Source organism: Crinia signifera, chromosome 2 (assembly GCF_055691185.1).
Source record: "Crinia signifera chromosome 2, ASM5569118v1, whole genome shotgun sequence".
NCBI classification, from domain to species: Eukaryota; Metazoa; Chordata; class Amphibia; order Anura; family Myobatrachidae; genus Crinia; species Crinia signifera.
The window spans coordinates 209,771,519-209,784,399 of record NC_139218.1 but is presented as its reverse complement, the minus strand read 5'-3'; positions in this window follow the sequence as shown (position 1 = coordinate 209,784,399).

The window sequence follows — 12,881 nt, the reverse complement described above, 5'->3', positions numbered from 1 at the left end:
AAGCTGTGAGGGACAGACTCACAGCGTGGGACAGCACCAGCAGACTTGCTAAAGGTAAACCATCGGGGCACCAGGTTACCATGGCACTGAAGTCTGGTCAGTTGCACTGCTCTCACCCAAACACAGACAGACACTTTAGGGCTGAGCTCAGCTGCAGAAACCAGTCAAGGCAGCAGAGAAGGTTCTGCCAGTATCAGTCCATATATCAGAAGTAGGGAACCTCTGCTTCTTCAATTCTTGAGGCACAACAAGTCCCAGCATGCCAGCACAGTCCACAGTGCATGATGGGGCTTGTAGTGCCACAGATGGAGAGTGTCTGAATGAGAAGAGCAGCAAGCTGAGCAGTAGCTGCCCCTTACCTGCTGCATGAAGGCTGATGGGATGGCCTGCGGCTGCAGTGGTTCTTTCCCTGACCGCTCCCAGGTAGCCCAGGCTCACGGGCTGATCAGACAGAGGCCGGGGATGTGACAACACACAGTCAGACACCCAGGGACCAGATCCAAAGCTCTATCTCACGCTGTTCCATACCACTCTATCTTTATCTCCCAAGCCCAGGTCCACTTCTGACAACAACCCCCACCAAGCCGACCTGCCAAAACATACCACGCCCCTCGCAACCCAAACAAACGCGTTGATTGGTCCGATGCCCCAGGCAGGCGTGGCATTGGAAGCAATGACCAATCACAATTCACAATGCCAGAGCAGTGCTGAGAGTCATGGGCATAGAAGGCGGAGATAAGCAACTTCAGGTGGGAGAAGACGGGCCACCGGATTGGCTGGCTTGTTGTGATGTTTTTCAAATGAACGAGATGCCGAGGCAGGGGGAGGAGAGGGGAGAGCTCAGCCGGCCCAGTCCGTCGGTCCAGGCAGCACACCGCCGGGGCCAGGAGGAAGTTAGTTATATGCGGCGAATGTGAGTCTGACCGCTGAAAATGCGGTACATTCGGTACAATTGCAATTTGCCGGTACAAACTGTTAAATAACGGTACTGTACAGGCAAATTCGGTACAGTTGGAGGGTATGTGTCTGGCGGGAGCCTAATTGCAGCAGCCCTACCCCCAGCTAATCCACAAGGCCTTGCGAGGAGCTGCTCTGTTTTCAGGGAGAGACTGCCAGCCTTCCCCCAGCCAACCCCCAGATGGCCAGGACTCATAGAAGTGAGAAAACAGCAGAGAATTCTGTCCAAGTGGCATTATGGTGTGTGGCATTATGTGTGTGTGTGTGGAGGGGGGGGAAAGTCATTACGTGTGTGTGGCATTGAGTGTAACGGGCATTATATGGTGTGTGGCATTATGTGTAATGGGCATTATGGTATGTGGTATTATGTGTAACCGGCATTATGTTATGTGGTATTAAGTGTAATATGCATAATGGTATGTGGTATTATGTGTAACGGGCATTATGGTATGTGGTATTAAGTGTAATGGGCATTATGGTATGTGGTAATATGTGTAAGTGGCATTATGGTGTGTGACACAATGTGTAATGGGTATTACAGTTTGTTATATACTATGTAATGGGCCTTACGGTTTATTATATAGTATGTAATGGGCATCACGTGTGGCCTTATGTGTAAGTGGCATTATGGTGTGTGACACAATGTGTAATGGGTATTACAGTTTGTTATATACTATGTAATGGGCCTTACGGTTTATTATATAGTATGTAATGGGCATCACGTGTGGCCTTATGTGTAAGTGGCATTACGGTGTGTGACATTATGTGTGTGGGGGGGGGCATTACGTGTGTGTGGCATTATGTGTAACGGGCATTATACGGTGTGTGGCATTATGTGTAATGGGCATTATGGTATGTGGTATTATGTGTAATGGGTATTATGTTATGTGTTATTATGTGTAACGGGCATTAGGGTATGTGGTATTATGTGTAACCAGCATTATGGTATGTGGTATTATGTGTAACCTCAATTATGGTATGTGGTATTAAGTGTAATGGGCATAATGGTATGTGGTATTATGTGTAACGGGCATTATGGTATGTGGTATTATGTGTAACGGGCATTATGGTATGTGGTAATATGTGTAAGTGGCATTATGGTGTGTGACACAATGTGTAATGGGTATTACAGTTTGTTATATACTATGTAATGGGCCTTAAGGTTTATTATATAGTATGTAATGGGCATCACGTGTGGCCTTATGTGTAAGTGGCATTACGGTGTGTGGCATTATGTGTGTGTGTGGGGGGGGCATTACGTGTGTGTGGCATTATGTGTAACGGGCATTATATGGTGTGTGGCATTATGTGTAATGGGCATTATAGTATGTGGTATTATGTGTAATGGGCATTATGTTATGTGTTATTATGTGTAACGGGCATTATGGTATGTGGTATTATGTGTAACCGGCATTATGGTATGTGGTATTATGTGTAACCTCAATTATGGTATGTGGTATTAAGTGTAATGGGCATTATGGTATGTGGTAATATGTGTAAGTGGCATTATGGTGTGTGACACAATGTGTAATGGGTATTACAGTTTGTTATATACTATGTAATGGGCCTTACGGTTTATTATATAGTATGTAATGGGCATCACGTGTGGCCTTATGTGTAAGTGGCATTATGGTGTGTGACACAATGTGTAATGGGTATTACAGTTTGTTATATACTATGTAATGGGCCTTACGGTTTATTATATAGTATGTAATGGGCATCACGTGTGGCCTTATGTGTAAGTGGCATTACGGTGTGTGACATTATGTGTGTGGGGGGGGGCATTACGTGTGTGTGGCATTATGTGTAACGGGCATTATACGGTGTGTGGCATTATGTGTAATGGGCATTATGGTATGTGGTATTATGTGTAATGGGTATTATGTTATGTGTTATTATGTGTAACGGGCATTAGGGTATGTGGTATTATGTGTAACCAGCATTATGGTATGTGGTATTATGTGTAACCTCAATTATGGTATGTGGTATTAAGTGTAATGGGCATAATGGTATGTGGTATTATGTGTAACGGGCATTATGGTATGTGGTATTATGTGTAACGGGCATTATGGTATGTGGTAATATGTGTAAGTGGCATTATGGTGTGTGACACAATGTGTAATGGGTATTACAGTTTGTTATATACTATGTAATGGGCCTTAAGGTTTATTATATAGTATGTAATGGGCATCACGTGTGGCCTTATGTGTAAGTGGCATTACGGTGTGTGGCATTATGTGTGTGTGTGGGGGGGGGCATTACGTGTGTGTGGCATTATGTGTAACGGGCATTATATGGTGTGTGGCATTATGTGTAATGGGCATTATAGTATGTGGTATTATGTGTAATGGGCATTATGTTATGTGTTATTATGTGTAACGGGCATTATGGTATGTGGTATTATGTGTAACCGGCATTATGGTATGTGGTATTATGTGTAACCTCAATTATGGTATGTGGTATTAAGTGTAATGGGCATTATGGTATGTGGTAATATGTGTAAGTGGCATTATGGTGTGTGACACAATGTGTAATGGTTATTACAGTTTGTTATATACTATGTAATGGGCGTTACGGTTTATTATATAGTATGTAATGGGCATCACGTGTGGCCTTATGTGTAATTGGCATTGCGGCATGTGGCTTTATGTGTAATCTGTATTACAAAGTTCCCTAAAATGTGCAATGGGCATTACGGTGTATAATGCCATGCCCCTTTGTGATGCCACGCCCACTTTCCACTAGGCCACGCCCCTTTCCTGGAACGTTCGCACCTTTGGCGCGCGCATAATTAATTCCTTTGCTTATCCATACCCCCACTTTGAAATTTCCACTTCGAGCACTGCATGCACATCAAAAAACATCAGTCCACCATGTGAACGCTAATTGAATGAAGAAATTAGAATGACACCCATTGTACAGCTCAGATGCCAGCTCTCAGGACAAACAGTATAGATAAATGTAAACTCAAAAAAAGATAATGGGCCCAATTCAGACCTGCTCGCTGGGCTGCATGTGTTCAGAGCCCAGCGAGCAGATCAATGCCGCTCCACCAAATACATGCCCCCCCCCCCCCCCACTGGCTGAGCCCATGTGCAGGGCTACGAACGGATGTGTATGGGTATGTGTATGGGTACACATCCATTCACTAGCACCTGCACTGATTAGAAAATGGTTACCTCCTCTGCCCGATGCTCGCAGCTGCCGCGCGTGACACAGGAGTCAATCAGTGGCTGCTTGTAGTGTCGTGAACTTGGGGAATGCCTGCCTTCGCTGAGGCCCACCCATCATTTCTATGGGCGTGCCTACAGTTTTTGTGGGCACGCCAATATGAAACGCCAGAGGTCCACCCAGGAATGCCCCCTGCCTGTCATGTCAGTCAGACTGCAAAGGAAAAGTTTGCTGAAGGTGCTCACAGCTGGGGCCTGCACATACGCATTAGAGACTATGTGCATGTGCAGACCCCACTATCGGAAGACGGGATGAATTCGGACCTGTGCGAACAGGAAATAAATAAAGAATCACAAAGCTGGAAGAGGAGAAAAGTGGGAAAGTTGCGTGTGGGTGTGTGGCCTCTTAACAAAAAGTAGGGAGGGAGGACTACCCTATAGGCTGATAACTGACCACCCTACATTTAAATATATACAGTGGGATATAATACAGTCCAGCAGTGAGGGTTTGGTGGCTAAACTCAGACAAAACAGCAAAAGGCAGGGGGACTCCTAAATGCCCCTACCCCACTCCATTGCAGGACATTTTCCTGCAAAATTCAGGACAGTTGGAAGGTAAGATGTTACATTTGCCACACCTGCAGTGTACATACCTCCCAACATGACCCTCTCCAGGAGGGACACAATGCTCTGTTACTGGACCTCTCCCTTAATGTATGACTACCATCACCTGTGTTGAAGCACCTTTCTTGTCATTTAACCTGTGTGAAACAGGTATGGGCAATCATACATTAAGAGGGAAGTCCAGGAACAGAGCATTCTGTCCCTCCCTGGAGAGGGTCAGGTTGGGAGGTTTGGCAGTGTAGCATGACTGGCTGTATGCATTTTTGCTTTGCTAACCAAACTGACTCAGGCCCTGATTTCTTATATCTGCTTCCTCTATATTAAAACTTCAAATGAATACACTTAGGTGGGAAAAGTTTGATGCCATCTGAAAAGGATGTAATGAAAAAAACATTATATCAGTTCCTCTGTACCCCATCATTAAGATTCAGTAAGTTCTGGTCCCAGCATAATTTGCATTGGTGCAATGACTTTCAAATGTGATAACAGACTATAGTTTTAAATTTATGTTTGGCGCAGGGGTGTAACTATAGTGGGTGCCAAGCTTGCCATTGACATAGATTCTTATTGGGCTCCTTCCATGCCTACACCCCTCCTCCACCCCCACCCCCCAGCTCATTACTCACATTACAATTAGTGCATTAAATTTCCGGGCATACTACTAGTGATGAGGTGTGTGCCAGTGGTGCCTCCAGCTGTGCACCACTGGCGCACCACCTCTAGCGGCACCCTCCAATTGCTTCCCCCTCTCCTGTTGCTCCCCCCTGACCTCCGTGCTCCGGCAATCATATGACAGAGCTCCCCTGCCTCTGCTCCCGCCGCCATTAGCTCTGCATCAGTGAAAAAGTGGCATGCCTCGCTCGGGGAGGTTTGGGGCGGCACCCCGAGTCCCCCCCCCTCCCTGAGCATGGCCTGCCCCCTGGTCACTGCTGCAGTGCGAATGGCAGCGGGAAGCTCCGGCGTAAGATTGCGGAGGTCAGGGACAGGGGGGGGGGGGGTCGGGGCTGCTGCCCTTGAGTGGTGAGTATTGCTGGGGTAGGACAAACCTGCCCTGGTAGGTGTGGGAACAATATGGACGTGTTATTTGTGGTCGTGGTTAATTCTTAAATTTTTTGTAGCATCTGAACACATTTGTTGGAGTAGGTGACATTATTAATTGTTATATTTTGATTAAACAGACAATGGGTGACATTTAATAGGAATCAATATTATTTTTTTGCGATTTGTTTGCAAAGTACGGCCGTTTTCGCACTTTTTCTGAAAGTCGCACATTTTGTAGGATGCGATTTGTGGGGGGGGGGAATCAAACTTTTTGCCGCAAATTCGCACATTCTGACATGGTCGATTTTTAGTAACACTTCAATTCGCATCCAGATGTTTTTCCATTATATAGAACTCGCAAATTTAATGGGATGCAATATTTGGTAAATGTTACTATAAATCAACAAACAAATAGACCAGGTTCTGACAGGCAAATTTGACAAAACCATGCACAGATCATTGAGATCTGTGCATAGTTCTGTGTTAAAAATTGTGTTTAAGGTAAAAAAAAAATGGCACAGGGTCCCCCCTCCTTAACATAACCAGCCCCGGGCTCAAAGAGTTGGTCCTGGTTTCATAAAATCACGGGCCAAAACAAATAAGGGTCCGCTTGATTTTATAAAACCAGCACCAGGTTCAAAACCAAGTCCCCCTGGCCAAAGCATTCACTGCCTGACTGATCAGCATGGGCAGGGACCCCCCCTCCAGAATTTATCAGCCCATGCTGAAGCCTGGGGCTATCCCCGATGCCCCTGGGCTGTGGGCATCCGGCTGATAAATGTGTAAAATATAATTAAACTATTGTGTATTGTTGTGGAACTACAAGTCCCAGTAAGCCTGGACCACATGCTGGGACTTTGAGACCACAAGTACTAGCATGCGGGACACTAAAGGGCCTGCTGGGACTTCTAGTCCCACAGCAGTACAAATAGTTAAATAAATACACACACCATAGAAATAAAACTTTATTACATATTATTATTATTATAATTTTATTTATAAGGCGCCACAAGTGTTTCGCAGCGCCGTACAAAGGAACAATACAGGGAGACAAAGCTTGGCATAACATTGAATAAATAACAAGAATACAGTACAAATAAAGAGCGCCACAGTTCAATAAACATTACAGCTTGGATATAAGTAGTGAGGACTCAATCAACATACAACTAGAGGCTAGATGCCAATGATGGAGATGAGTATACGGACAAAGATGGTCACTGAGTGTTGGAGTATAGGAGAGCTGTGAGTGACATGTGAAGAGAAGAGGGCTTTGACAACAGGAGGGAAGAGGGCCCTACTCGGAGGAGCTTACAATCTAGTAGGAAGGGGAGACAGACAGATTACAAGTGGTGCAAGCAAGTGGGTGGTGGTTAGATAGCAGGATGTAAACAGGCAAGGGGTCGGAGAATCTATTTCGGGTACCTGTTGAAAGAAAAAATACTCACCAGCCGCTTTTGGTACTTTTGGGCAATGGCTGGTGGGCGAGCCTAACTATCATCAACATAGGTACGTATCTGGATGAATGGGCTCCGTATGTAATAAAGTTTTATTTCTCTGGTGTGTGTGTGTGTATTTTTTTGTTTTAACTATTTGTACTGCTGTGGGACTACAAGTCCCAGTGGAGCCTTTAGTGCCCCGCATGCTAGGACTTGTGGGTTTCCAAATCCATGCATGTGATACAGGCTTGCTGGGACTTGTAGTTCCACAACTATACACAATAGTTTCATCTTATTTTACACATTTATCAGCGCAATGCCCACCATCCAGGGGCACCGGGGACAGCCCCAGACTTCAGTCTGGGCAGGAAGATTCTGGAGGGAGGTGACACCTTCATGGGGGGTCCCCACTTCCCCAGGATCTCTGCCCAGACTGACCAGTGAATGCTTTGGCCGGGGGGAATTGTATAAAAAGTCTCCTCCCGGCTGTGGCATTACCCTGCTGGCTGGTTGGGCCCGATGCTGGTTCTTGAAATACGGGGGACCCCTATTCATTTTGTTCCCCGTATTTTTGGGAACTAGGACCGGCCCTTGAGCCTGGTGCTGGTTTTATAAAATCGAGGGAACACCTATTTGTTTTGGCCTGTAATTTTATGAAACCAGGACTGGCTCTTTGAGTCCAGGGTTGGTTATGCTCAGGAGGGGGGACCTCACGCCGTTTTTTTTTTTTTTTTAAACAAAATCGCACGTGTCCTAAAAATCACACATCTTCATGACTAAAAATCGCACCATATCGCACTTTATTGCCGCACAATCGCATCTCATTAAATATGAAAACTCAGGCAAAAAAATGCGAATGTAAAAAGTGCAATATGGTGCGATTTCAGGAATCGCATCCCATTAAATGTCACCCAACATTTCTTGTCCCTGTTTAAGTAAATTATAGCTCTTACCAGTTTAAAGACCCATTTAAAAATAGTGGGTCATTACCCGTTTAGGCAATGGGAAAGCAGCATCAGGCTGGCGCAGATGAGCACAAGAGGTTGGTCACACTGATTCCCCTGAGTGGAAGTGCTACTCACACAGGGTGCATTCACCTGTCCTGTATCAACCACAACATGTTTTGGACAATGGGGGTTATTCTAGTTTAATCGGTTCCCTGCACATTCGCACAGGGGGACAGATTTTTAGCGTCTGCTCATGCCCAGTTATGTGCATGTGCAGACTGCTAACTGCATGTTCGCAGTTCTGCTTGCACCTAGGCGGGGGGGCGGCGGCGGGGGGCACAGCCCAAGGTAATGGCCTAGTGATGCGGGTGTGGGTAGCTGATGTCAGCAGATGTCAGTGGCCCGCCCGCTTCCTGCACAGGGCACTCAGAGATCTGAGACACCAGAGAGTTGTCTCAGATCTGCGAGCGCTGGAGAAATTTCTCCCCTACACCCAAGGCAGCGAATGGATGATTATGCAAATCATCAATTTGCAGCCCTGCGGGGGATCACAGCCTGCGAGGGGGGGGGGGGGGGGGCGGCCCTGCGGGCGGCATCTGTAAGACTCAACCAGAATAAGGTCCAATGTTCAGACTATGCAATTAACATGTGCCATAATCATACAACGTGATGGCACTTTGCAAGCTGTTAATAGTAGAACTGTACTTATCCCGTTAGTGTACCTACTCTATATTCCAACCATTCACAGCAATCAGCACACAGCTGGGATATTTTTGTTACAGAATATTCCTGTAGAAATCAGGATATAAATGTTCCCTAGGGAAGAACAAACATTCAGTGAAATACAGCAGAATATGGTTCCTGTCCCATTTATGTCCTGGGAAAGGTCAAACAGATGGGAAAATAAAAATCCTATAACATAGTGGGGAAACATGAACCAGATGAGAAAAGCTGTATAGTTACTACATTGTAATTACATCCAATTGTAGTTATATTAATTCCATTTTTATTATAACTAAGGGGTACATTTACTAAAGCTCCTAATAATGAAAAAAGGTCATGTTGCCCATAGCAACCAATCAGATACTGTCCTATCATTTATTGGGGATACGGTCATTAGGTCTACAGTAACTAGGTAGACAAGCATTGGGTTGACACAACTAGGTCGACATGCATCAAGGTCGACATGGTTCAAGGTCGACATGGTTTTAGGTCAACATTACATTAGGTCGACACTAGTGTTCGGTTGACATGGGTTAGGTCGACAGTCAAAAGGTCGACATGGGGGTTTTCACTGTTTTTTGAGCCGACATGTGCCGACAGGCGGTATTTCATGCCCTACCATCCACTAGGGCATGGTAGGAGAATAAAATAGTGTGCCAAGCGTAACTAGGCACCGTGCCGGAAGCATTGCGAGCGAAGCGAGCGATGTGAGGAGATGCGTTGCACTTCACAGTGTCGACATTCGGGTAAAAAAACAGTGAAAAACCCCATGTCGACCTTTTGACTGTTGACCTAGCCCATGTCGACCTAATGCTAGTGTTGACCTAATGTCATGTCGACCTAGACCCATGTCAACATTGACCCATGTCGACCTTGACACATGTCGACATTAACCAATGTCAACCTAGTGGTGTCGACCCAATGCTTGTTAACCTAGTTATGGTCGACTAAACGATCCCAACCCCATTTTTGGATCCTAGAAATCGGACTAATGGCTATGTGCAATTTCACCTTTTTTTCATTTTTAGAAGCTTTAATAATTTACCCTCCTGAAACTATAATCTTATTCTAGCTAAATCTTGCAGTGATAATCTTCACAATAATGTTCTATTATTTTCCAGAGTTATCCGGATTTATCCATCCTCTAGTGCAGTGATTTTCAACCTTTTTACCTTGCGGCACACTAATCTTGCGGACACTAGTCCGATTTTAAAATTGCCAAGGCACGCCATGAGATCCCCACAGGGCAAAACACATGGCCCCCACAGGAAAAAAAAAAAAACCTATTGGCCCCCATATAAAAAACAAACACACTGGTAACAAAATAAAATACATTGGCCCTTTACATGAAAAGTAGAGACCAGTAAATAACACTTGAACTGGTGGTGGCTGTAAACTGGTTTGGGCGTCTCTAGATCTGGAGGCACACTTGAGAACAGCTCAAGGCACACTAGTGTGCCACGGCACAGTGGTTGAAAAACACTGGTCTAGTGAATTCTATAAAGTAAAGCCTCCCATCGGAGGTGGTAGAGGCTAAGGGCTTGATTGGGATCTGATTGCTGCTATGCTATTTTGCACAGCGGAAGATTATAGATACACTGTGCATGTGTATGGGTTGTCAAAATCGGTCCTCAGGACCCCTCACAGTGAATGGTTTGCAGGTCTCCTCGCAGAATCAATAATTAGCTCCACCTATAGATCTTTTAAAATTTGTCAGTCAGTAATGAGTGCACCTGTTGGGTGACCTGGAAAATGTGAACTGTGTGGGGTCCTGAGGACCGAGTTTGAGAACCACTGGTTTAGGGTAAACTGCTGGTCAGAATGAGAAATCTTCAGAAACCACAAAACAATTATTGTCAGAAAAATGGAAATCATTTAAATAACAATGATAAATAATATTTCGCTAAAAAAAATGTCAATGTTGCCTAGAGGTTGACACAGTGGACATGGACACTAAAAAAGTGCCCCGCGTCGCCTCGCATGGCTCACTGCGCTCGCCATGGATCAGGCATGGTGCCTCGCTATGCTCACCACACTAATTTATTCTCCCACCACGTCCTAGTAGATGGTAGTGTGATGTTAATGTATTACAGTGCTTAAAATTTGTAGACACTCCCTTACTAATATGTGTAAGTCTGAATCTTCGGTGATGGTCCCTAGGACCAGGGGAATGCTGGGAAGTAGGTGGTCCTGAGGCAGTGTGTCTGGAGTTGGATGTCAGCAGTCAACTAACATGTCTCTGTGTCCTTATGACTGGAGTTACAAACATATGAACAAAACAGGTAGGGCACGAAATAACGCCTGTCTGCACATGTCGGCTCAAAAAAAAAGTGAAAAACCCAATGTCAACCTTTTGACTGTTGACCCTGCACAGGTTGACCAAATGCTTGGGTCAACCTAATGACATGTCAACCTAAGACCATGTCGACCTTGGCTCATGTCGACCTTAAGTGGTCAGCCCAATGCATGTGGACCTAACGACCGTTTACTGTCACCCTCCATCTTCCCCTATAACTCTCTACACCTCCCTTTCACCTTCCATGTTTCACCCTCGGCTCACCACCCTCTGTCTGTCAACCTCTACATGTCACCCATACCTCTCCCCATCACCCTCTGACTTTGCATGTATGTCACAAGTTCCACCACTGAACCTGGCACTGGGTATTGTTCATCTGTTCGGGTTTAGGTATTTTATTCACTTTGTTTAATTTTTTCATACTTTTACCATCTACATGGTCTACTCATGTTGATATTTTCATGTGTCGTCCTTTTCAGTGTCATTATTTTGCTTAAATTAACCTTTTGTCACTGTCAGCCTTCTGCATGTCAACCTAGACAATGTCGACTTAATATATCACACCCCTATCTGGTAGTTAGAGGTGCATAGGATATTAAATCAAATAATAATAATAATAATAATAATAATAATAATAATAATAATAATAATAAATGGTCCATCTTTAAATGAAAGTTTTAACATTTATGTTTGCTCCCCAAAAAATAAGTAAAACACAATTGTAAAATTTACACAGATTTAATTTACACACATAGTTTTTGCCAGAAGGTAATCAAATTAGCTTCCTACATCAACATGATACAGAAATTAGCCCGGAAATAAGAGAGAATCCTCTGTTATGGTTCACGAGAAAGGTGTGGCATATATTGCACCACCAGAATAAGTCCTTGTATCTGACTAACCCTGATTTCCGAAACGGACATGCGTTTGATCCATTTACATTATGTTGGAGCGAGGGAACGAAGGATGTAGGCAGCACTGTAGATACTTCTTCTAAACGTTTACTGACATTTGAGCAGGCTAGAGAAAATCACCCAGTACTACAGCAATTCCTTAGAGTTCTTTTAAGGCACAGCGCTACGCAAGCTCAGTTCTAAGATGTTTTTCTGATCGAGATCAGAAAAAACATCCTCCATTGCCTCTGGTTTTTCCCTATACTACGCCAATTTGGCTTTCAGTTAGGAAATTCTCTTAAGATCACCATGTTAATTGTGTTCCATTTACAGAAGAGTGGGCAATCTTTGGAATGATACCAAATACACAAAGGACAGCTAAAGGTTGTAGAAAAATAATATTAGCAATTACCGCTGCTCCCAGAACGTAATTTTACAGAATTGGATCTCAACTTCTCCACCCTCTTTGCAGAAGTTTCAAAACAAGTTATTCCATTCTTGTAACATGGACTGGATTTAGACTTCCCTGAATAGCGAAGGCTTGGCCCCAAAATCTGTAGATATCTGGGAAAGCTATGTTCCATTCTACTGAGGAAATTCCAAGGTAGAATAGCACATACTCAAAAAACACCATGTGGTGGTATGAACATTGGAGAGCCTTGAGAGATCCTCCCTTCAATATGTGACAGCGATCCCAGGTTCCAAGTCTTGTCCTGTGAACCTCCTTTCGCCCGCTCCACTCTTTTCTTCTCATGCATTGCATTGGTTGATGTAGTATATATAAAGATAGTTTA